Genomic DNA, 27,040 nt, shown 5'->3' with positions numbered 1-27,040 from the left:
TTTTTTGCACCCTTACTGCGCTAAGGGGCCCAAAGTCCAATGAGTACCTTTAGGATTTCACAGGTCATTTTGAGAAATTTCGTTTCAAGACTACTCCTCACGGTTTAGGGCCCCTAAAATGCCAGGGCAGTATAGGAACCCCACAAATGACCCCATTTTAGAAAGAAGACACCCCAAGGTATTCCGTTAGAAGTACGGTGAGTTCATAGAAGATTTTATTTTTTGTCACAAGTTAGCGGAAAATGACACTTTTTGAAAAAAACCTATAAGAATCAATTTCCGCTAACTTGTGACAAAAAATAAAATCTTCTATGAACTCACCGTACTTCTAACGGAATACCTTGGGGTGTCTTCTTTCTAAAATGGGGTCATTTGTGGGGTTCCTATACTGCCCTGGCATTTTAGGGGCCCTAAACCGTGAGGAGTAGTCTGGAAACGAAATTTCTCAAAATGACCTGTGAAATCCTAAAGGTACTCATTGGACTTTGGGCCCCTTAGCGCAGTTAGGGTGCAAAAAAGTGCCACACATGTGGTATCGCCGTACTCGGGAGAAGTAGTACAATGTGTTTTGGGGTGTATTTTTACACATACCCATGGTGGGTGGGAGAAATAACTCTGTAAATGGACAATTGTGTGTAAAAAAATCAAAAGATTGTCATTTACAGAGGTATTTCTCCCACCCAGCATGGATATGTGTGAAAATACACCCCAAAACACATTATACTACTTCTCCCGAGTACGGCGATTTCACATGATTGGCACTTTTTTGCAGCCTAACTGCGCTAAGGGGCCCAAAGTCCAATGAGTACCTTTAGGATTTCACAGGTCATTTTTGTTTCAAGACTACTCCTCACGGTTTAGGGCCCCTAAAATGCCAGGGCAGTATAGGAACCCCACTAATGACCCCATTTTAGAAAGAAGACACCCCAAGGTATTCCGTTAGGAGTATGGTGAGTTCATAGAAGTTTTTATTTTTTTGTCACAAGTTAGCGGAAATTGATTTTAATTGTTTTTTTCACAAAGTGTCATTTTCCGCTAACTTGTGACAAAAATAAAATCTTCTATGAACTCACCATACTCCTAACGGAATACGTTTGGGTGTCTTCTTTCTAGAATGGGGTCATTTGTGGGGTTCCTATACTGCCCTGGCATTTTAGGGGCCCTAAACCGTGAGGAGTAGCCTTGAAACCAAATGTCGCACAATGACCTGTGAAATCCTAAAGGTACTCATTGGACTTTGGGCCCCTTAGCGTACTTAGGGTGTAAAAAAGTGCCACATATGTGGTACCGCCGTACTCAGGAGAAGTAGTATAATGTGTTTTGGGGTGTATTTTTACACATACCCATGCTGGGTGGGAGAAATATCTCTGTAAATGACAATTGTTTGATTTTTTTACACACAATTGTCCATTTACAGAGAGATTTCTCCCACCCAGCATGGGTATGTGTAAAAATACACCCCAAAACACATTATACTACTTCTCCTGAGTACGGCGATACCACATGTGTGACACTTTTTTGTAGCCTAGGTGCGCTAAGGGGCCCAACGTCCAAATCACAGGTCATTTTGAGGCATTTGTTTTCTAGACTACTCCTCACGGTTTAGGGCCCCTAAAATGCCAGGACAGTATAGGAACCCCACAAGTGACCCCATTTTAAAAAGAAGACACCCCAAGGTATTCCGTTAGGTGTATGGCAAGTTCATAGAAGATTTTATTTTTTGTCACAAGTTAGTGAAAAATGACACTTTGTGAAAAAAAAACAAAAATCAATTTCCGCTAACTTTTGACAAAAAATAAAATCTTCTATGAACTCGTCATACACCTAACAGAATACATTGGGGTGTCTTTTTTCTAAAATGGGGTCAGTTTGTGGGGTTCCTATACCGCCCTGGCATTTTACGGGCCCAAAACCGTGAGTAGTCTGGAAACCAAATGTCTCAAAATGACTGTTCAGGAGTATAAGCATCTGAAAATTTTGATGACAGGTGGTCTATGAGGGGGCGAATTTTGTGGAACCGGTCATAAGCAGGGTGGCCTTTTAGATGACAGGTTGTATTGGGCCTGATCTGATGGATAGGAGTGCTAGGGGTGACAGGAGGTGATTGATGGGTGTCTCAGGGGGTGGTTAGAGGGGAAAATAGATGCAATCAATGCACTGGGGAGGTGATCGGAAGGGGGTCTGGGGGGGATCTGAGGGTTTGGCCGAGTGATCAGGAGCCCACACGGGGCAAATTAGGGCCTGATCTGATGGGTAGGTGTGCTAGGGTGTGACAGGAGGTGATTGATGGGTGTCGCAAGGTGTGATTAGAGGGGGGAATAGATGCAAACAATGCACTGGTGAGGTGATCAGGGCTGGGGTCTGAGGGCGTTCTGAGGGTATGGGCGGGTGATTGAGTGCCCTAGGGGCAGATAGGGGTCTAATCTGATGGGTAGCAGTGACAGGGGGTGATTGATGGGTAATTAGTGGGTGTTTGGAGGAGAGAACAGATGTAAACACTGCACTTGGGAGGTGATCTGATGTCGGATCTGCGGGCGATCTATTGGTGTGGGTGGGTGATCAGATTGCCCGCAAGGGGCAGGTTAGGGGCTGATTGATGGGTGGCAGTGACAGGGGGTGATTGATGGGTGGCAGTGACAGGGGGTGATTGATGGGTGATTGACAGGTGATTGACAGGTGATCAGTGGGTTATTACAGGGAAGGACAGAAGTAAATAATGCCCTGGCGAATTGATAAGGGGGGGTCTGAGGGCAACCTGAGCCTGTAGGCGGGTGATTGGGTGCCCGCAAGGGGCAGATTAGGGTCTGATCTGATGGGTAACAGTGACAGGTGGTGATAGGGGGTGACTGATGGGTAATTAGTGGGTGTTTAGAGGAGAGAATAGATGTAAACACTGCGCTTGGGTGGTGATCTGATGTCGGATCTGCGGGCGATCTATTGGTGTGGGTGGGTGATCAGATTGCCCGCAAGGGGCAGGTTAGGGGCTGATTGATGGGTGGCAGTGACAGGGGGTGATTGATGGGTGATTGACAGGTGATTGACAGGTGATTGACAGGTGATCAGGGGGGATAGATGCATACAGTACACGGGGGGGGGGGGTCTGGGGGGGGGGGTCTGGGGAGAATCTGAGGGGTGGGGGGGTGATCAGGAGGGGGCAGGGGGCAGGGGGGGTAAAAAAAATAGCGTTGACAGATAGTGACAGGGAGTGATTGATGGGTGATTAGGGGGGTGATTGGGTGCAAACAGGGGTCTGGGGGGTGGGCAGGGGGGGTCTGAGGGGTGCTGTGGGCGATCTGGGGCAGGGGGGGAGAAATCAGTGTGCTTGGGTGCGACATAGGGTGGCTGCAGCCTGCCCTGGTGGTCCCTCGGACACTGGGACCACCAGGGCAGGAGGCAGCCTGTATAATACACTTTGTAAACATTACAAAGTGTATTATACACTTTGTATGCGGCGATCGTCGGGTTAACATCCCGCCGGCACTTCCGTATGGCCGGCGGGATGTTGCGGCGGGTGAGCGGAGACAGGCGGCGGCGGAGGATCGCGTCACGGATGACGCGATCGCTCCGCCCATGCCCCTACAAGGACCGCCGCCATTTGTCAATACGGCGGTCCTTGCGGGGTGCACTTCCCGGCCGCCATTTGTCAATACGGCGGTCGGGAAGTGGTTAAGGTAGAGTTAGGCAGTGGATTAGGACATGTGCAAAGAACACAGATGAAAATATAATTTAAAATGATAATACAAAATTGTGCAGAATCATTAACTCTGAGGGAGATAGTGACATATTGCAGCAGGATCTGGATAGGATGGCTATATGGGCACATACATGGCAGATGAAATTCAATGTTGAAACATGTAAAGTCATGCATTTTGGTCGTACCAATGGTCTAGCACCATACAAAATAAAAGGGATACAGTTGGGGACATGAAACTTGGAGAAGGACTTAGGAGTACTCATCGACAACAAGACAAATAATCGTATTTAATGCCAAGCCGCTGCAGCTAAAGCTAATAACAGTTTGGGATGCATTAAAGGGGAAATAAAAACTCAAGAGATGCTAGCATAATATTGCCCCTGTTTAACTCTCTAGTAAGGCCACATCTGGAATATGGAATTCAGTTCTGGGCACCACATTACAGGAAAGATATTGCAGTTTTAGAGCAGGTGCAGAGACGAGCAACAAAATTGATATGAGGGATGGAAGGTCTCACTTTCCAAGAAAGGTTAGATAAACTGGGTTTATTTAGTCTAGAGAAAAGACGACTTAGAGGGGATCTAATTAACATGTATAAATACATCAGATGGCGGCAGAGCTTTTTGTCCCTAGGCCTTCTCAAAGGACTAGAGGACATGATCTGTGCATTGAGGAAAAACGTTTTAGCTATTTGTTTAGGAAAGGGTTCTTCACAGTAAGTGTGATTAAGATGTGGAATGCATTGCCACAGGAAGTAGTTATGACAAATTCTATACCTGCATTTAAAGGGGGCTTAGGTGCTTTCCTTTCATTGAAAGACATCCATGGCCACAATTACTAGGCAATGCCCAGTGATGTTGATCCAGGGATTTTATCTGATTGCCATTATTATTATTATTATTATTGCCATCTGGATTTGCATGCGGAAGCTATTGATGTGCAGCCAATTCCTTCTGACTCTGTCTGAACTAAGTACCGTCCTGGTGAGCCTGATTTGCATGTACTCTATGACTGGTTGCTGCTCACAAAAAGGTTTTTCCTGTCTGAGCTCCATGCCTGTCGTAGTGGTTAGTTGCTTGAACTAAGCTGCTGGGTGTTTTGAATTGATTTCCTGTTGTGACCTTGCCTGCTCCACTGACTACTTATTTGATTGTTGCCAGATCCGACCTTTGCTATTACGAACTACTGTTCTGTCTTATCCCTGGGTTGTTTTCCTGATTGATTGAATGATTTCCTATGTATGACTGTAGCCTTGTTCCTGCCTTCCTGGACTCTGTTTGGTCCCCAAGTATTTTATTGGCCTCAGATCCTATACTTTGCAGGCTAAGACCTGGGGAGAACAGAAATCGGGTAGACACGTTCCCTTTCAAGTGAGGGCTTGTCTATAGGTGATGATTGTGGTAGAGATTGTGGTATAGGATATGAAGGGAAACTGGTGATTCCCTGCAAGCCTTGCAACACTCATTAGGATTACTTTGTAAAACCAGTTGTTATAAATGGGCACATAATTTTATAAAATTTAAAAATGTAGCCATAACCAATGTAACCAAATATATATCAATACTGTTTAGGTGACTTATGTGACTTACAACATTTTTTTACATTCATCATGAAGATGATAGAAGTCTAGATAGGTTGCATAAAACTATCAGTATTAGGATGTAGAAACTGAACATGTAAATAAAACACATGTAAGGTTTGTTATACATTAAATATTGATTCACTGTATTTTATATGGATTAAATTAATCAATCCCTATCTTCTTACCTAAATTAGTACAATTATTAAATTTCCCTTTTTTATGTCAATTCTTATATTCTGTATTGGTGCTTTGTAAAGTTTGAAGGAATGTTACACTGTTTTTTGCTATTTTTTTTTTTTTTTACACATCTACTCCATTTTCACAAATGTAAGTGTGGCAGGTGAACATCACAAGCAGACGAAAGGGCTTTTCAATCAAACTCTAGAGAATATTGGCATGGGATAGTTTATTACGGGTAAGTATTTGTTAATTGATCCATTCAGTACCAACATATCAAAACCCCCTTAAGTACCAGAGCGGGTTTTGACATTTTTGCTATGTCCCTATTCAATCAGCAATAACTTTATCACTACCTAAAACTATTAAGTGATTTATATACCATTTTTTGGGAACAAACTAGTCTTTCTGTGGGAAGTATTTTCTACCAAGAATAATTTTTAGTTTTTATGGTTTTAAGAGTAAAACAAATACATAATTTCTCAGTTTTTACCAATAGTAGGATAGAAATAAAAAGTGCTACTGTACAAAAAACCCACAGATTTTATATGGCTATTTTGTGTTCAGTCACAGTTTATGGTGATAATATTTGATTTTGAAATAAATGTGGGTTTTTGCTGCAATGTGTACTTTTCACTTTGAACTGAAAAACAATTGAAAGTATTGTTAATAGCAAAAGTTGGGGAGAAAAGGTTAATGGGGAAAGTTAATTAATAATTTTACTATGTAGCGGGTGTAGTCTTAAAAGTGGGCAAGGTTAAACAATATATTTTATTGTAACAGTTTTCACTGCATCCCCATCACTATGATTTTCCTATTCCCAATTTGACCTGTTCCCCCCTTCCTTATACAGATCTCCCTCATAGTAGTTTGGTGGTCTCACATATCTTTCCCTGATGGTTTACTAGCCTCCAATATGCATTCCTGGTAGTCTAGTGGACACCATATGCTTCCCTGGTGGTCTGGCAGGTCCCTCATAGTTTCCCTGATGGTCTTATGGGTCTCCAGTAGTTTCCCTGGTGGTCCTGAGGGCCCCCTGTAGTTGCCCTGGTGGTCTAGGGGTTCCCTAAAGTTGATCTGGTGGTCTAGGGGGTCCCCTATAGTTGCCCTGGTGATCTAGTGAAGCCCTAATGGTTGCTCATTTGGTTTAGTGTGTCCCGTGTCCCCTATAGTTGCCCTGGTGGTCTAGTGGGTCCCCTATAGCTACCATGGTGGGTATCACGGCTATCTTATATTTTCTCTGGTGGTCTATTGCTATATAGAGATGGCCCGAACCTCCGATTTTAGGTTTGCGAACCGCGTTCGCAAACCTCCGCAAACGTTCGCGAACTTGCGAACTTTCGCGAACCGCAATAGACTTCAATGGGGAGGCGAACTTTGAAAACTAGAAACATTTATGCTGGCCACAAAAGTGATGGAAAAGAGGTCTCAAGGGGTCTAACATCTGAGTTTTTGCATGGATGAGTGGGATACATGCCAAAAGTCCCGGGGAAAAATCTGGATTTGACGCAAAGCAGAGTTTTAAGGGCAGAAAAACATCTTTAAAACATCTTCCATGTGTATACATCAATCAGGGAGTGTAATTAGAGTACTGCTTCACACTGACACACCAAACACACTGTGTAACGCACCGCAAACAGCTGTTTGTGTTGTGACGGCCGTGCTGGACTGGTGCGCACCATGGCGAGAGTGCAGGCGATAGCGGTTTTCAAGCCCATATGGTCGCCAGGCTGAGGTAGCTCAATGACAGAACAACAGTGAATGTCCAGCTGATCTAATTTGGTCTGTCCACAATGAAGCAACAACCTTATTATCTTTGGTGTGCCACCCCCCGAGACACTCATATAGCTGTCGGTCAGTGCTTCATTGTGATACACAAGCCCCTTCACCGCGGCAAGGTAACAATCACGAAGGGGAATAGACACATGTACATGCCTTTTGTTTTGTTGTTGCAGCTTCAGTGCAGCCAGAAAAATTAGGCAGGCATGTACACGCACCAGAAAAATTATTATTATAGCGGCCGCTGCTAGCAGAATCCGCCTGGAGTCCTGGACCCTGTTGGTGGTGGCGGAGAAGGCAGTCAAGCAGCCTGCAGGCAGAGATGCTGTGTGGGGAGCGACTTAGTCATGGGGCAGGTAGTCACACGGCGTGCAGGCAGAGATGCTGTGTGCAGGGACTGATTTAGTCTTCGGGCGGGCAGTAGCCCTCCGGGATCCATGCCTCATTCATTTTGATAAAAGTGAGGTACTGAACACTTTTTTGACTTAGGCGACTTCTCTTCTCAGTGACAATGCCTCCAGCTGCGCTGAAGGTCCTTTCTGACAGGACGCTTGAGGCAGGGCAAGACAGAAGTTGGATGGCAAATTGGGACAGCTCTGGCCACAGGTCAAGCCTGCGCAACCAGTAGTCCAAGGGTTCATCGCTGCTCACAGTGTCTACATCCACACTTAAGGCCAGGTAGTCAGCTACCTGCCGGTCCAGGCGTTGGTGGAGGGTGGATCCGGAAGCGCTAAGGCGAGGCGTTGGACTAAAGAATATCAGCATGTCCGACATCACCATGAGATCGCTGGAGCGTCCTGTCCTTGCCTGCGTGAACATGGGAGGAGGAGGATTACTGGCAGTGGCACCTTTATTGTGTTGTGCTGTGACATCACCCTTAAACGCATTGTAAAGCATAGTTGCCAGTTTGTTCTGCAAGTGCTGCATCCCTTCTGCCTTCTGGTGATTTGGAAACATCTCCGCCACTTTGTGCTTATACCTATATATATATATTCCCCTTGAGTTTTTTTTATACGGGGGTCCCTCAACAGGATGGACAGCATGAAAGACGCCATCTGCACAAAGTTGGATGCAGACGCACTATCCATCTCCTCTTGCTCTTCCTCAGGGATGTCAGCTAAGTTCTCCTCCTTCCCCCAGCCACGAACAATACCACGGGAAAGTTGAGCAGCACAAGCCACCTGCGACAACTGCTGCGGTTGTTCTTCCGCCTTATCCTCCTCCTCTAAAACAACACCTTCCTCATCATCTGACTCCTCTTCCCCAAACGACTCTTCCTCCTCCTCCCCCCCCATTTGTGCTGCCGCAGGTGTTGAGGAATCATCTGCTTCTGCTGAGAATTGATCCCAGAACTCTTCCTTCCATTCCTGTTCCTGTTCACGCTCCTCCACAGCTTGATCCACCACTCTAGGCACGGCATGCTCCAGGAAGAAGGCATATGGGATCAAGTCGCTGATGGCGCCTTCACTGCAACTCACCAGGTTTGTCACCTCCTCAAACGGCCGCATGAGCCTGCAGGCATTTCGCATCAGTGTCCAGTACTTCGGCCAGAACATCCCCATCTCCCCAGACTGTGTCCTCTGATTGTAGGTGTAGAGATACTGTTTGACGGCTTTCTCCTGTTGTAGCAGGCGGTCGAACATCAGAAGGGTCGATAAAAACAAGGAACACCAAGAGCCCCAATAGTGTAATATGTACTGGTAAATGGTTACTAGATAGAGTAAATATTAATACTCACAAACCAGGGTTACCATTAGGCAACCACTGTAAAGGCAGGTGGGGAGATTTTCCTGACCCCACTCAGGAATAAGAAGTCGCTCTCTGTAGATGAGAAAAAGGGGGTTCAACCCTCCACCCAGGGTGGACTCAATATTATGCAGGAGAACAGAGGTGCCAAAAGGATAAAAGGAAGCTAAATGAGCTTAAAAACCAAATTCTTGGTAAATAGAGGAGGTAGTGGTGGACTTACCTCCTCCAAGTAGACACACAACGACTGTAGTAAACACAGTCAATATATTTCATTTATGAACTCCAAATATGCCATATTTAGGATGTCCTGTAAGCCTGGGTACTTAGACACAAATCTCTGAATTATGAGATTGAGCACATGTGCCATGCAGGGTACATGTGTCAACTTTCCCAAATTCAAAGCCAAAATGAGATTTCTGCCGTTGTCACACACCACGTTGCCGATCTCCAGTTGGTGCGGGGTCAGCCACTGATCAACCTGTTTGTTCAGAGCAGCCAGGAGAGCTGGTCCAGTGTGACTCTCCACTTTGAGGCAAGACATGTCTAAGATGGTGTGACACCATCGTACCTAGCATGCAGCATAGGCCCTGGGGAGCTGGGGCTGTGTAGCTGGAGAGGAGATTGCAGCACCAGTAGAGTTGAACTGCCACTCAGCCAAGGAGGAGGAGGAGGATGACAGCGAAGAAGATGTAGCAGGAGGAGTAGGAGGAGAAGGAGAGGAGGTTGTCAGAATTCTAGCGGTTTTATTTATGCAGGAAAAGCTGTCATATGTGTATGTTTTAAGTTTTAATGTTCTATGCAAAATTTCATTGTAAACTGTAAAGTTGGGGTACTTCTTTAATATATTGCTCCGAGACATCTCTGCATTTTCCAGGCTGTGAATCTTACAATATTATTTTAGTTACAGATGCTAAAACATTCTTGTTTATGTTAGTGCACTTGTCTGCGGCCTTGACATTTGAAAGATGTTTCTGTGTGAAGACTGGAAAGAAACACGTTTTAAACTCACATTACTGCAGCAATCTTATATATACATTTGCTCAGTTATTACACCTAAATATTATTAATCTAAATATTAATAATCAATACCGTCCTTCCAAAGAAAGAAATAATTATTGTTAAAACCCATAATATAATATAATACTTTGAAATACTTTTAAATGGTGTATTCTGCATTGAAAGTTTCAAAACACATTAGAAGCGTTCCACATGAATGTTTGGGTTAGGAGGTCTTATCAAAAATTCTGGAATGTCAATAGGTTTTTTCTATTGTCCTGTATTTAGGACTATTATGCCACCTGGCGGTTTTATAGTCTTATAATTAATATTATTAATACAGCTTGATATTTACATGATGAAATACTGACATCTGCCGGGTGAAAGTATAATATTTATTTCTTCATCAGAAAGGCAAATATATAGAACATGATTTTATATTATTTTAAGTTATATTAAGTTTTAATATGCAATTATATCTTATATGATTAATTGTTTTAAGAAGAATTATATAATAAGCTTTATATTTAAATGAGTATATTAGAAGCCCTGTGTACTTCAATAAGCATTACATTACTATATCTGTAATTCACAGATTGTTTGGGTCAACATGCCCTATTTCTTCCAAACACATTCCAAACTAATTAGCAGAAGAACATATTATCAGAAATGCATCATAAGTGACATTGTTTAATGTTTTTGGAAGTCCAATGTCTGGGTCAAAAAAGTCAACCAGCAGATAAGATGGCTGGTGACGTCTATTTTTAATTAACTGTGTCAGAAATGACCTAAACAAAATGTCAAACACTCCAAATGACGTTAATTCCCACAAGATAAGGTAATTAAGGAATTTATAAACAATAATATTATGACTTAAGTATTCAAAACATGATAAAGCATTGACGCACGGAAGCTTTAGCCAATCGGAACCTGGGATTCAGGGAAATTCTAGATTAGGCAGCCATATTGCATCCAATCACTATAAAAGTAGGAGCTGAAAGCTCATAATTTGCAGAAGCCCAACAATCTCCTGAGAAGATACACGAGGCAGAAGCTACCTTCCCACACGTGGTTCTAGATGCTGAAGAGATGACAGAGAAGGGGTAATATGCTTAATGTTCTGGTGATTTACTTTATTAAATTTTTCAGCATTAAGTTCTGATAAGATGTTAGCAAGAAGTTTTTTTAGAAGCTATTTTTTATGCTATTTCTTTAAGAAGATTACTACAAGTTTTACACAACTACTAGATACACAGCTATTGATACAGATGAGACTATTATTGATCTTATTCTACATAACACAACTGTTATATTCTTTTTTGAATGTACTTAGAAGATTGATGATCGCTTGGATATAAAAGCCATGATAAGATGGAATACTGTTAGAAGGAAACACTACTTGGAACTGTTCATATTTTGTATATATGCTGTATGATAAGCAAATAAATTTTTTTATATAAAATCATATGCTGAGTGCTCTGATTCATTTCAGGTATACTGTCAATCTATAATTACTGTTATAGAGGGTTCAGACCCCGCTATGCTGGATTTATATGATAGCAACGCTTTAAGGGCTGGTCCTTTACTGAGTTAGCAATCATGAAAAAGGCAAGAACCGCTCAGGTTTTTGACAAGGTGGCAGCAGGCCTGCCTGCAAGCCATGGAGGTGTCACTAGGTCTTCTGCACAGCCACATACTCCCTTTAAGTAATGTACCTGCCCTGGCCGTGCTTGGCAGACCAGGCATTCATGGTCAGATGGACCCTTGACCCAACGCTGTGTGCCAGAGATGACACCACTTGCCTCTCAACTTCACGGTACAGTTTGGGTATCGCCTTTTTGGAGAAATAATTGCGGCCTGGCATCTTCCAATGCGGTGTCCCAATGGCCACAAATTTTTGGAAGGCCTCATAGTCCACCAGCTGGTATGGTAACAGCTGGCGGGATAACAGTTCCGCCAAGCTAGTTGTAAGACGCCGGGCAAGGGGGTGACTGGCAGACATTGGCTTCTTCTCAAAGATTGCACTTACGGACACCTGACTGCTGCTGTGGGCAGAGGAGCAGGAACCGCTCAAGGTGAGAGGCGGAGTGGAGGAGGTTGGCTGTGATTGTGAAGGTGCAAGGGAGAAAGCGGCTAAAGAAGATGATGCACCTGAAGGAGGAAGAGGATAAGGAGGGTGGCTTTGCTTTTGTGTGCTGCTTTTGCTCAGGTGGTCTTCCCATTGCAGTTTGTGCCTTTTCAGCATGTGCCTTTTGTAAGTCAGTTGTCCCTACGTGGGTGTTGGCCATTCCACGGCTCAATTTTTGGTGGCAGAGAGTACAGATGGCATTGCTCTGATCTTTGGCATACACACACAAAAATTTCCACATCGCTGAGCCACCCAGGGGTGTGGGCACTATGGTGGCATCAGACTCAGCAGCTGACGTTGAAGGGCATGTTTGCTGGCTGTACATAGGTGGCGATACATGGTGCCGGACACTGCCACCAGCTGTTTCTGATGACAAGCTCCCCCTGCTTCTTTCAGCAACTCATCTCCTCCTCCACCTCTCTGACTCGCCCTCTGAAATGTCCCCTTGGTCATTGTGTCTCTTAGGATCCCACGTAGCATCCATGGCAGTATCATCATCATAATCATCCTCCAAAGCTTCGCTTGTATCAAACACCTCCAAAACTTCACCAACAGCAGGTACTTCCTCATCCTCCTCCTCACACCTTAAGTCCATAGTGATGCCTAACTCAGTCATATGAGGTGGTGTAACTTGTTTAGCGCCTTCATCTTGTTGTAACAATAATGGCTGTGAATCAGTGATTTCCCCACCAAATAACTCCTGCGAAGTGTCAAATGTAGCGGATGTGGTACTTGGAGTAGCGCTGGTGTCTGCGGAAGATGAGATGTTCTGTGTTAAATAGTCAACCATGTCCTGACAATCTTGGGAGTTGATGGGACGTGCCTTTTTCTGAGCAATGTACTTTGGGCCAGGACCGCACAAAATCACGTCAGCACGACCTCGAACAGACCTGCCTGGTGGTCTGCACCTGTCTCTGCCTCTACCTGTTTTGTCCATATCGGGGGGGGATGAAGTGAAAGGTATGCACTGACTTGACTAATACAATATGCAGTCACACAGGTGCAGTGAAAGGTAGCAGTGACTGGTATTACAATACAATGTGCAGCTGTCACACAGGTGCAGTTAACAGGTATGCACGGACTGGTATACTAAACAGCGTGCGGTCACACAGATGCAGTGAACAGGTATGCAGGGATTGGTATTACAAATGTGCAGCTGTCACACACAGGTACTGTGAACAGGTGCAATGACTGGTGGTATATTACACTGCTTGCGCTCACGTAGGTAGGTAGGTGCACTGAACAGTGAACAGGTGCAGTGATTGGAATTACAAATGTGCACCTGTCACACACAGGTACTGTGAACAGTTGCAATGACTGGTGGTATATTACACTGCTTGCACTCACGTAGGTAGGTAGGTAGGTGCACTGAACAGTGAACAGGTGCAGTGATTGGAATTACAAATGTGCATCTGCCTGTCACACACACAGGCAGGTACCCTGAACAGGTGCAATGACTGGTGGTATTAACAATGCATGTGCTCACGTAGGTATAGGTAGGTAGGTAGGTAGGTAGGTAGGTAGGTAGGTAGGGAGAGGGAGAGAGGGAGAGAGGGAGAGAGAGAGAGAGGGAGAGAGAGAGAGAGAGAGAGAGAGAGAGAGAGAGAGAGAGAGAGAGAGAGAGAGAGAGAGATGAATCTACATCGGTATTTGGGGTTCTCTTCAGACGACTGTTGAACACAAAAGGCAAGGCCGTCCCTGGGTGGGCTTGATCCACATACCTTTCAGTTAACAGCCGAACACGCTAACTGATTGCACCACAGAGACTGTGCACACAGTTGTTGCTAAACGATTTTATGTGGATGCATGTGTGTCTTGTGGAGGGATGAAAAAAGTCTGCTCCAAGAAGTTTAATGCCACTTTAAACAAAACCTGTATATATCACATTTCTACATATATTTCTATGATCCTTTCATGATGACAAAGGCCAGAAAGAAGTAGGCAAAGGAGTGCCCATTTTTCCGTACGGCTGAGCGGTCTCACTCACTTTTTCCTACACCGAAGTGTCTGCTGTATGGCAGCAGAGTGGCGCAGAGTGGCGCAGCGGAAGCGTGCTGAGCCCATAGCCCAGAGGTCGATGGATTGAGACCATCCTCTGCTAGGTGTACTTTGTTTTTTACACCTTGTTTTATCACATGGGCCAATCAGCGGCCATAGCCCCTTAAAGGGGAACTGAAGTAAGAGGTATACGGAGGCTGCCATATTTATTTCCTTTTAATCAATACCAGTTGCCTGGCAGCTCTGCTGGTCTATTTCTCTGCAGTAGTATCTGAATAACACCAGAAACAAGCATGCAGCTAGTTTTGTCAGATCTGACTTTAAAGTCTGAAACACCTGATCTGCTGCATGCGTGTTCAGGGGCTATGGCTAATAGTATTAGAGGCAGAGGATCAGCAGGGCTGCCAGGCAACTGGTATTGCTTAAAAGGAAATAAATATGGCAGCCTCCATATACCTCTCTCTTCAGTTCCCCTTTAAAGAACAAGGGACACCCATGCTAACCTAGAAATAAAAAACACATATATAAGTAGATAAATACTACTTCTACTTACATAACAGATGTATTGTGCTATCCACAAAATGATTCCTGTGAATTTTATAAATGAAAAGCAGAAAATCCTATTCTAGGCAGCGGCCATTTTGCCAAGCTAATGCTGACATCATATTCTCCCTGACTCTTGTTTTCCCCCCTCCCTTCTCTTGCTCATTGTGTATTCATTAGCTGCCCTCCTCCCAGAGTCTTCAGACACACCCACTGAGGTGTATACTAGGAATTACACTGTCTTATCCTCCAATCGCTGAATCACCTCAGCCTTGCTTTTAAACACAAGTGAGCAGAGGTGTTTCAGAAGAAAGCTAGGCAGGGAAATAAATGGAAGAGGAGGACTATATTATAGATAAAAAGAACTCCCAACATTCAACTCTTTGGCACTGTTTGGCACTAGGGCCAGTGCTCATAAAGTATGTGATAACTCCAACCCATAACAGCAGAAAAAGTTTTGCAAGTTTTGAATGCAGGATTAGCATCTTTATCACTTAATACACTCAGACCAGTTGCTGTTGAAATTAGATTTTTATGGTGACAATACCGCTTTAAGAGAAAGTGTCATTAGGGCCTTGCTGTAACATAGATTGTAGTGTAACTATTATAACTAATGTACCCTTCTTAAACTTGAAGATTGTATACAAATGTAAGGAGAGTGGTGCAGCGGAAGTGTGCTGGGCCCATAACCCAGAGGTCGATGGATCAAAACCATCCTCTGCTAGACATGATTTAATTTTTGCACCTCGCTTTATCGCATGGGCAAAACGGTTTCCATAGCCCTGTAAGAGAAAGTGTAATAAGGGCCCTGCCGCAACATAGATATTACGGTAGCTAAGACTACTCCTGGGCTTTTCTTGTAGTTGAAGAGATGAGTGAACTGTGACACCACACAAAAAAAACAAAACCAGCAAACAGAGATGCTTCCCCATATTGGAGCATTGGATTTGGTAAAGTCTTAAGCCAATGTGTTGTAAGCCACAAGTAAGCTTTAGGTTAGCAGGAATGGGTTGCATGGCCACCTAGCTTTTTATCCTTCCCACCCTTGCCCTGGAATCTTCCAGACTTCAAATTGCTGTCCTTTGCTGTGTGTGTTACACCAGCATCATCCAGGGGGGCACATGATCTTTCTGAAGCCTTGAATTGAAGCCTGTAAGCAGTATCACCATGTGTCCCACTGCTTTCATCTAGCAAATTAGGCAAATAAGCAAGCTCATTTTTCTCTTGGGTATATCACAATGCTACATGCTAGGCTGGCTTCAGCATGTAGTGTTGGTGGTATAGTGGGGATCATAGCTGCCTTCCAAGCAGTTGAGCTGGGTTTGATTCCTGGCCAATGCATGTGAGCTTGCTTTTGAGACCCTACAAATCCCTGGAAGACAAGATCCATGAAGGAGGAGAGAGGCGGAGGAGGAGAGAGAGATTTTTCTTTCCGCCGCAACGGAATTCCACGGAATTTAGAAAAATTCCGACGGTATGTAGCAGTTACGGAATTTTGTGCTGGCAGAATTCTGCAATCCGGCGGAACTTAAATTTCACTTTCCGATCATCCCTATCCGTGATCCTAGCAGGGGATATTCATGGAATACATCAGCAATAGAAAGGATGGCTTATTGATCAATGGTCTCAGCAATCCAATTCGAGGGTCAGCACAGCAAGCAGTAATGACTAGTCATGTACATCCGTTTAGGCTTATGGGCAGCTTCAAGTCTCTTCTAGGCACCCCTGCATGAGCCGCTCTGGACTATCATGGACAACGCATATCGCCTCAACGTAACTACTATCTGAACAGGAGGGGTAACTATGGAACAGCATTCAATTGAGGCCGGCTTCTGCCCCACCACTTCATGCTGCCTGTTGCTGTTTGGATACTTTTTTGTGTTCGGGGGGGGGGGGGGGGGTTGGTTGGGATTGGTGTTTTGGTAGTTTACTATTTTTGTAGGTCTGTTGATGTACTATATGTGATTTTTTTTCTATAACATATTTATTAATAAAAGCAATGTCTTGCAATTTCTCATGCACCCAAGAGCCAATTCTCTTCTATTTGATAATATATTTTTATTTTATGTGGTTAGTCAATAGGTCCTCCTGAGGAGATATTTGGGTTTTAAAGCAGGAGGATTAGCCATACTATGCCAAGGAAAAAAACACATATATAAGTAGATACATACTTGATCTACTTGCATAACACATTCATTGTACTGTGCATGTTTTGATTTAAGTGAATTTTATATAGTAAATAAAGAGAATTATGTTCCTGGTGGGAACCATGTCTTTTGCCCACAGTTTGAGGCTAAATCCTAATGTCATTTCTGCCCTTTACTTTTTTTTCTTTTCTCTTCCAATTGCTGAGTCATTTCAGCCTTGCTTGTAAACACAAGTGAGCAAGGGATCATGTTTCAGATAGGCAGCCAGGCAGGGAAATAAGTGGAAGAGGAGGAATATATTATAGATAAAAATAACCCCCAGCATGCAACTGTTTGGCACTGACTATTAAAGGGCCAATGCTCTTTAATAGTGATAACTCCAAACCATAACAGCAGAATGTGATAACTCCAAACCATAACAGCAGAAAAAGCTTTGAAAGTTTTGAATGCAGGATTAGCATCTTTATCACTTAATCCACTCAGACCAGTTACTGTTGAAATTTGATTTTTATGATGACAATTCCACTTTAAATCATTCTGTAACCCTGGTTTCATACTGTGCAAGTAGAATCAAATATTACTTCCACTCAACGGTTGAACGAATTATTTACTCGTTACTAGGTTCACTGTAGTGATATTTAGTGAAATGTAGCAACGTTTATAGTTTTTGTCCTTGGAAAAAATCCTTAGAAAAAGTTTAGCTACCATATAACTACCTGACTTGCTGACCTACTTATTGTCTGCATTGTCTTTAGGCATGAGCAAATTTGGCTAATTTTGCTTTAAACAGTTCTCATTGTAGGAGGGCTTTTCGGTCTCTTTTAGTCACCTATACTTTCCTAGTATTTCTAGGTCACTTGAGCTGCTTGGGTATTCTTTTACGTTACACAAAAATTGGTAATTTTTTTAAAAAAATTGCAAATATTCATATAAAAAAAAAACAAAATCTATTAAGTCAAGAGTAGACAAAGTATAACGGTTATTTCACACCCAAAAAAAACCCCACCATCACAATGGTGATTTTTTTTTTTGGGGGGGGGGGGATATATGCAATGTTTTGCAATTTCCCCCAAAGCACTGCATGCAGTGCTTTTGCGATATCAAATGCTGCAGTGTGAATGCTCCTTGTGGGAAATCACTGCACTAGCAATTTGCCAATTGACGGTTATTAGCAATAGCAGCACAAACCCCATGGAATCACCTGCTGTGTGAAGCAATCCTTAATTATTAAATGGATATGAAATGAAAATTCTTAAAAATTTTACATTGTTAGGGAAACATCAAAGCTATGCTTGACCTACAGTTTGTCCTAACATAACTTCTAATTTCTCTGCCACCTTTAATCATAACAACTGGTATTATGGGGACTAGGGTAAGAGTTACAAAATTATGGTTAGGACAGTGAGGGTTAAGGGAATAATACGGGTTAGGTAAAATAGGGTTAGTAAAATTAGGGTTAGTATATTATTGTTAGTATTTTATTAGTATAGAATAAGTAAACTATTTTTACTGGTATGAGGTCAGGGATAGAACTGTGTTTAGGTGTAATATTAGAATTGCAGGAATTAGGTACAAAATTAAAATACAAATAATAATAATAATTCTAACATTTGTAGAGTGCTTTTCTTCTGTTGACTCAAAGCACTTGAGAGCTACCCTGCAGTGTAAAGGAGTCTTGCCTAAGGGCTCATTACTTAATAGGTACTAACTTACTAGAAGAAATCAAATTATGAGAATTAGAACATTTGAGAATTGGGGTCTAAAAATAAAGTTGGACAGTTAGTGTTAGGGAATTTTGAGTTTGGACAACTCAAATTAGGGTTATAAAAGTCAGTGTGAGACCTAAGACAATGAGGGTTATAAAATGAAATTATAGTTAGGGTTACATTAAAAAACATTGTAGGAAGAAGTGTTAGAGTTTAATGAATTTTGGTTGGAGATAATTGAATTAGATTAAGGAAAATTAAACTTTGGATTTGGAGAATTAAGGAAAACGTTATAAAAATCCAAGTTAGGAGAGTTCAAAAATAGGACAGTAAGAACTATGAAAATTAGCATTAAAATATTTTAACTGTTTACTTAAGAGGTTAACTAATTCTCATACCCATAATTCTCCTATAACTAACCTTAATTCAATAATAATAATAATTGCAGTAATTGTATAGCGCCTTTCTCCTGTCGGACTCAGAGCGCTTGCAAGGCAACCACTAGAGCGCACTCAGTAGGCAGTATCAGTGTTAACGAGACTTGCCCAAGACACTCCTTACTGAAATAGGTGCTGGCTTACTGAACAGGCAGAGCTGAGATTTGAACCCAGGTCTCCTGTGTCAGAGGCAGAGCCCTTAACCATTACACGATCCAGCCACCACCAATGATGCTCTATTCTCCTAACCTGTGCTTTTGAATCACAATTACAAACTGCAAACTGCAACCTAAGAAAATTAAACATTTATTTTATGAAAGTGATTTAAAATAACTATTTTGAACACACAATCTACTAAATAAATTATTTTTATAAAAAAATCTATGTATTCTCTCAAGGCAATGCATAATGCCATACGTATTTTCATTTGTGTTCAGTATTTATTTATTTATTTAACTCTTAAACTTCTTCAATCACAAATAAAAATTATATATTTTATCCATTTGCTGGTTTGACTGGCAATCTTTGCAAGTTCAAAAAAAACTTATTTTACTGCTGTATTGTAAATCAGTTTCTTAATGTATAATAGGGCTTAGTCATCATTTACCATCCATGAAGTCTTTTTGCTGTTGTAATGTTAAGCACTTTTTGCCACATCAATAAAGTGACATTTTGTTCTGCTTACACAAGTTTAGCAGATACATAAACAGGTGGAGCTTGGATATTGATGATTAATAGTAATAGTTTAGACACTATGTACAGAAAATATAATTAAAATATTTTTAAAATAACTGGTTTACTACTGAGCACAATACTTAAATAAAACCAAAATAGTGGTGCAAGCAAGATTTTTACTGTAGCTGTACATGTATTGGGAATATATGTTTATTTTAATAATTAGATTTGGAACATCTGCTGCCACTGGATTTATCTATTATGTTTTGGTTGGATTTTCTTCATTTACAGAACTCGGTTGAAGGCTCTGTATCAGCTAGCTACCGTTATGTCCGAAGTATGATAGCATTTTTCTTAACAACTGTTCAGGGTATTTTGTCTGTGAGAGACAGCCTCGGTTAATCTGCTATGATTACCATAATCAGGAAGACATCTGAAAAAACAGAGTTTGGACTGTGACAGTAATTCAATAACTGAAAGCATCATTTATGATTATGAACAATAATGTTACATCTCCCTGAAATTATTTAAACTTTATTTTGCCACGAATTTACTGATAAAGGCATTAATCTAAGCAATGTAACAGGATCTTGAATTTATCTCCTTAACTCCTACTGTCTCTAGGAGAAACAGCTCAACTTACTCTTTTCCTATAACTAAAACTATGTGAAAGAAAAAAAAAACAGTATTTATTTTGGATTCTTTGGGATTTTTTTTTTTGACTGACATGCAACAAAACTGAAATAATAGAAAAACTAGGTAAAATAACATTATATTAACAAAAACACTGACATGGTCAACAGTTATACATTTAAAATAACTGGAAAATGTATACATTAAGTAATTTATACTAGAATATTCAAAGTTTAATATTGTAGTTGAAAATATTTTACAGCCAAATTTTTGGCTGGATTTAGTTAGAATTTGAAATAAATGTCTTTGAATAGATATTTCTGAATGCATAACAACATTTTTTTCCTCCTATAGCACTGGTCTTTCTAATACATATGACTTACATATATGTGTAGGAGTACTGTATGTACATTGATTTATCAAGAATTATAGCAATCATAGTTGCTGCCTTGAGGTCTAGATGCAGGGGATATATTTAAGACCTGACGAGTTATGTGTAAACACACGCTCACACGCTATATTATAGAGAAGGAGGGAGACAACCACTGCCCTCCCGTCTGCCAGAACAGCTATTACACTTGCATGTACCTGAAGCTGTCGTCTGATGGCCACGGCGGGTGGATCTTGCGTCTTAATCCGGCCCTCTTAGAGATGATCAGAATTACCAATTTCCTATTCTAGTGGAACATTATAATCAACTTAATAACTTGGACCTAACTAGATAAGAATACATTACAGAGTCTGGGGTGGAATGTTAGCATTAAAAAAACTCTACAGCCTGCATTACATTACCTCCCGGATGAATATATGCCATTTTCTGCCACTCTCTGTGGCTCCATTTATCCTTCATGGCTGTCAGAGAATTGGACTTTGGAGTCCAAAATGGCACATCCATGATAGGATAAGAGTTTTGAGAATGACTTGAGGCGGACGGAGAGAGGGGTGTTCCTAATGCTGGAGTGGGCATAATGCAGGAGTGCCACTCCTGCAAAGGATGCCCCTTCCTCCTTGTGAAAAACATCAAGCTGCTTGTTATAATTTTCAGGGGGTTTCTGTGGACACCCAGAGTGGTGCCAAGAGGATACAGAGGTATGTGACTGTAAAGGGTACATGCCTCTGTGCCCTCTTTAATAAGTAAAATCCAGGGTATACTTTAATGTGTATGGTGCTAACATTTTGCATTAACTACAAAGCCCTCACACATGCTATTGTCACCAACGTATGAAGGCCAGGAAAGCTGGTGGGATCGTGTTACATTTACTGTGAAGCTTTGGTCTTATATGTAATGTTGAAGCTTCTGGAGCACCACCTTACTTCTCTTTGGTGGCAAATCAGAAACGGATGTTCCTTCCATAACCTATTTACTTTGTACAGGACTTAAACCCTAAACTGTCTGGTTAGATTCTGAGCTTGCAACTCTTACCAGTGCCTTATTAAAAATCTAGAAGGCATTCTCACAGTTTTGCATCCAAAGTACCTGTTTGGCCATTTTCCAATTGATTAAATCATTCAGGGATTGGCCAAGGCATAATGATGGTGCACACATTACTTGCGGTTGGAGGGATAGGCCAGGTCATGTTGGGTTTGATCTTCCCTGTTTTCTGTGCATTTCCTGCTATCTAGGGTTTCAACTACTGAATCTTTGTCAAGCTTGATACTTACTTGGTTTAATTGTCTGTTCAGGGGGTGGAAGTTTATCTAGGAGCAGTTACAGGTTTGCAATGTGGTTTTTTTTCTCTGTCAGATTTAAGAATGCTACACCAATCAAGAAAACAAATCCTATCCTGGCCTCCAAAAGGTGATTGGTGCATTCTCCACCTCAAAAAAAAATCCAAATAAGGTGATAAAGTTCAGTCTTCACTGAGCCAAACTGTGCAACTGTCCCGACGTTTACAGGGGCCTGGGGCACAGCAGATAGGTTAGCTATCACTGCGTCTCACCAACATGCTGCACACTGCTCTTCTTCTTCCTAATGGTGGCTGCTATTGATCCAATCTTTTTCATCCAATCTTACCATTTCTATAAAGATGACCGGCACCATCCATTAGTATCAATTTGCTCTTTTATTGCATTATAAGATCTTGTCCTGCCTCCAGCAGTGACGTTTCGGAGATGTCCTCCTTTATCAAGCACGGCAGGATACAAAGTAACATATCTCACACACTTGCCCTATTTATATATAAATAGAGCAAGTGTGTGAGATGTGTTACTTTGTATCCTGCCGTGCTTGATAAAGGAGGACATCTCCGAAACGTCGCTGCTGGAGTCAGGACAAGATCTTATAATGCAATAAAAGAGCAAATTGATACTAATGGATGGTGCCGGTCATCTTTATACTACGTTTGGATACTTCTGCAGTGCTGGCAGATAGACCGAGGCACATCCCAGAGGAAGCATAGAAGGGTGCTACACTATCACCATACAATCTTACCATTTCTATGTAATATAAGGGAACTGCCTGAATTATCCCTTCAACATATTCACTCAGTTTACCCTTCTACTACATAGATTTGTTAAAATTGGATGAAAAAGATTGGATCAATAGTGGGCACCATAACACTTCCACCTTCACAACCTGAAGTCCATCTGTGAAGGTGGAAATATCAGAAAGATGAAGTGCTGTGCAGGGGGGAGTGGCAGGGACACAGATCTAGTACATTTTGGGACAGTTTTGTATTTCGCAAAACTGGATTCGCTCACCCTTGCTAATAAATTCATAACCCCCAGATTCCACTTCAAAACCTTTGGAGACAGAGCCTTCTATCATGCTGCCCCTACCCTTAAAGGACTTATGTTATGTACCTCATTGTAATGTTAGACCTCATGGCAGACGATCAGCGCCTTCCTTGTCACTTTCTGGCACTCTGCTATCTCAATCCACACTCCATTACAGCCCTCAACCCTCCCCAGGGTCACCTTATCTGATGGCGATTATAATTGCTGCATTAAAAATCCAACGCCTGCACAGCTCACCAGCCGCTAGTGTAGCTGTGCAGGTTTCCATCCCTGTCTGCAGCCTGTTCTCACTTCGAGCGCTCTGCTATGCGTCATCGCCCACGTGACTAATTGACATGAAAGTAAGCCGCGCCCCCTCAGCTGAGATGAGCAGCGCTGAGCCAATGAGGACATTCCCAGTACAGTCACTTTGCATCAGCAGAGACGAGCAGCGCTGAGCCAATGAGGATGTTCCCAGTACAGTCACTTTGCATCATAAGTCCTTTAAGAATTCCTCAAAAATATTTATTTTGCATTAAGAAATGCAAATTTGGGTCAGCATCATGACATAAGCACGTGCGCCAATGGTGCTCCTGAGCCGTGTATCCGCATGATGATAAAATGAAGCAACCAAGTGAGCCCAGCTGATACACGCTGCTGATACAAGTCAGATTGATCCAAGGCAAAATGGCAAGGGAGAACTTTTATAGCCGAAAAAAGACAAGACAAGACGAATAACATTTATATTGCCCTCTATGCTAGTAACATGTAAAGGAGGTGGAAGCCGTTTCCTGTGATTTGACTTTTTTCTCAGTTTTCTAGGTTGGCCGGGCTTCCCTGAGGGATATGTATTATTGTGATGTTTGACTGTGGCCTCAGGGGGATATGTTTCATGTTAAGTAATTAATGTTTAACAGATGGAATGTTCATGTATGGGGGTTGAAGGATGTGATGTAAAATGGGGGAAGCAGCAATGGATTGGACAACTATGGTTTCCCCTATCCCTGTTCGGTGTGAATGATCAGGGGTCTCTTTCCCTCCGTGCTGTGTTTCGGCCAGGGGCCCCCTGGGTTCCAAGGGTCCTCGGGATGGGGCATGAAAGGGATATGGGTGTGTCCAAATGAGCCTGGGATATTAGCCTGGCACATGGCTGGATGGGACAGTTGGTGGACAGGCACAGCTGAGGGGGCAGTGAATGTGGAAAAATGGATGAAGGGAGGGGGAAGGGCTGATGCTTTGTTATGAAGTTGATGATGATTGCTTTCCATGGCCCCTCAGTGTAGACTTAGATATGGGGATACAATAGGAGGAATAGAGGGGAGGTGTGGGGGTGGAGATATCTAGGTAGATAGGAAGGGAGGGAGGGTAGGCTTATTAGAAAATATAGGAGTAATGTGTCTGTCTGCGTTGAGGGGTGATGGAGGTAATGATGTTATGATGTTGTTTTAAAAAGCTATCTATGGAACAGTTAAAATGCTCCCCAGATACATGTGTGTTGCTCATGTTTGTGAGCCTTGCATAAAAGCCTCCCCTGGCTATTATGCAAGCAGGTGGATGCAGAGACAAATGAACACTATGACCACCGTAACTTGTCACCTTATCATGTCCCTTATTGTTCATGGCCTAAATATACTGAAGAGTAGAAAGACTTTCTGATGTGTATGGTGACCACTGCTGGACTCCACTCCCCCACGAACACTGCCAGACATGATAAGTACATCAGAAAGAATTGTTGTGTTGTATTATTGTTGAAGTTCATCTCTATGTACATCTACAGTAACTGTTGTACCTCACTGCCATTAAACACAGCTTAATAGTGCTGGATTTCTATTCTAATGTAGACCTAATACTGTTTGCTAAAATAAAACCAGCTGAGGATCAAACTACATGAGAAAAGACTTTTAATTATTTGTATTTTTTTTTGAGGGGGAAGAGTTACTGACATTGTGTACAATCATATCTATACTCTATTTAATAGACACACAAACACACAGATCAAGGTAAGCACTGCCTATGTACAGTGTCAGTCTTTGGCATTCAAAAATGTCCCTTGGTGATTGGCGAGTACTACATCATTGAACAAACCGGGATATGCTAATAATATGTTAACTTTATTAATCACATGAAAGTATTAAAAAACATAAAAACAGAGTAAGGGGGCGGGGTATGGCCGCAATACAAAATGTATAGTACCACAATAATTGCATATGTTTGTATCTACCATCAAGGATATAATATGATATCATAATAATGACAATAATTGCTCCCAATAGAATTACATCTCATAAATAATCATATGATCCACCAACCATAAATATAAATAACATTTGAGAATATACAATCATAGAATAGTACGTGTGTTTAATGAAGAGAGAGATAACAAAGTGCAATGATACATATATTATTCTGCGCAGCAGAGCAATAATGCAAACTAACTGCGCCTGCAACTGCGCATGTATAAAGTGCAAGTGCTGTGCAGAGAGAGACACCAAAGATATAGAAGGGAATGTATTGCACTGAGCACAGTGTGAATAGAAGAGCCACCCCAGTGAGGGAAAGAGTGAGATAGAGAAGTGGCATCCACAAATAGAAGAAGGTGAAGAAAGGAAGTAGCATGTGAAAAGAGAATGATGTTCTATCGGGAAGGAAGGAGCTACACCCCGCTGAGCCGGCACGTGCCTCTGACGGGGTTGCTGTCCTCACATCAGTGATCCTGGCTAATGAGGCTGTGCTGAGGGTCACTGCTATGGCTGCTAACATTCCAGGCTGAGTGCAGGGGTCTTATCATATCAACATACCAGCAGCTCTGTAGGTGCAGTAGCCGGCCTCCATCATCACCCTCTGTGCTTGTTGTGTTGGAGGATCATCCAGGAGCAAAGAGTGGGCATGGTGGGCAGTAGACTGCCCCATAGTCATCCAGGATTACTTCCAGTGGCCATGCCTTCACCCTGCAGGGATCCCCAGCCCATAGTGCCGCCTCATCAGCCAGCATCAACAAAGTGTGACAAGGCAACCTTCTCCCCCTCCTGCCTCCCACCAGCCACATAGCTTACCACATGGCTGAAATGAAGTTACTGGCAGGTTGTAGATGGTCTTAAAAATAAACCATTTTTACTTGTGTTACCGAATGCTTTCTTTCAGAATTGACATTTACTGAGTTTAACTACCTAACGACCGCCCCATGCCAATGGGTGTGGCTGCGGTGGCAGCTCCAGGACTGCCTAACGCCAATTGGCATCAAATCCTGGGGCCGGCTACTGCAGGAGATCGTGCTCAGGCTGCGCGCATATCCTGCTTGAGGGGCGGAGCTCCGCCCCGCCTTCAGTCTCCGAGTAGCAATCGCCGCTCGGGAGACTGTTAGACGGCGGTTTCACCATCTATTTACTTGGTACAGCGCTGTGATCTGCAGCAGCGCTATACTGGGGACAGCCGTGTCCCCTCCATTGGCTGGGGAGGGATCGGCTGTCATAGGCTGAAGCCTACGACAGCTGATCACGCTAATTGGCTGGTGGGGGGAGGGAGGGAGGGAGCAGGGGGGAAAAATATACACATTTTTATTTAAAAAATAAAACAATAAATGTTTATAAAAAAGAATAAACACGGGGGGGGGGGGGAGATCAGACCCCACCAACAGAGAGGACTGTTGGTGGGGAGAAAAGGGGGGGGTCACTAGTGTGCTGTGCAGCCCTGCAGCTTGGCCTTAAAGCTGCAGTGGCCTATTTTAAAAGAAATAGCCTGGTCTATAGGGGGGTTCGGCACTGTGGACCTGAAGTGGTTAAAGGAAGATTTTACTACACAAGGCGGTAATTTGCTTCACTGTTTGGTAACTCTCACTGTTCCATGCAGTAACAGGCTATCAAAATTAGATGTTCAGTAAAATCAGCAATTTTTTTGGCATTGCCAAATGTGATAATGCTTTCAGAATTGAGACCATTTTCACACTTTTATAAACTTGCAACAGTTTTACAAACAAGTTACAGGGTTTCCCATGCCATTTGGTGTAATTCACAGCTGCATTAATTATCCAGAGGACCAAACACACCACCACAATATTTCCACTGTGATTTCAAAAGTCTTCAGG

This window comes from Hyperolius riggenbachi, chromosome 2 (assembly GCF_040937935.1).
Source record: "Hyperolius riggenbachi isolate aHypRig1 chromosome 2, aHypRig1.pri, whole genome shotgun sequence".
NCBI lineage: Eukaryota > Metazoa > Chordata > Amphibia > Anura > Hyperoliidae > Hyperolius > Hyperolius riggenbachi.
Note: the sequence above shows the minus strand (reverse complement) of the source record.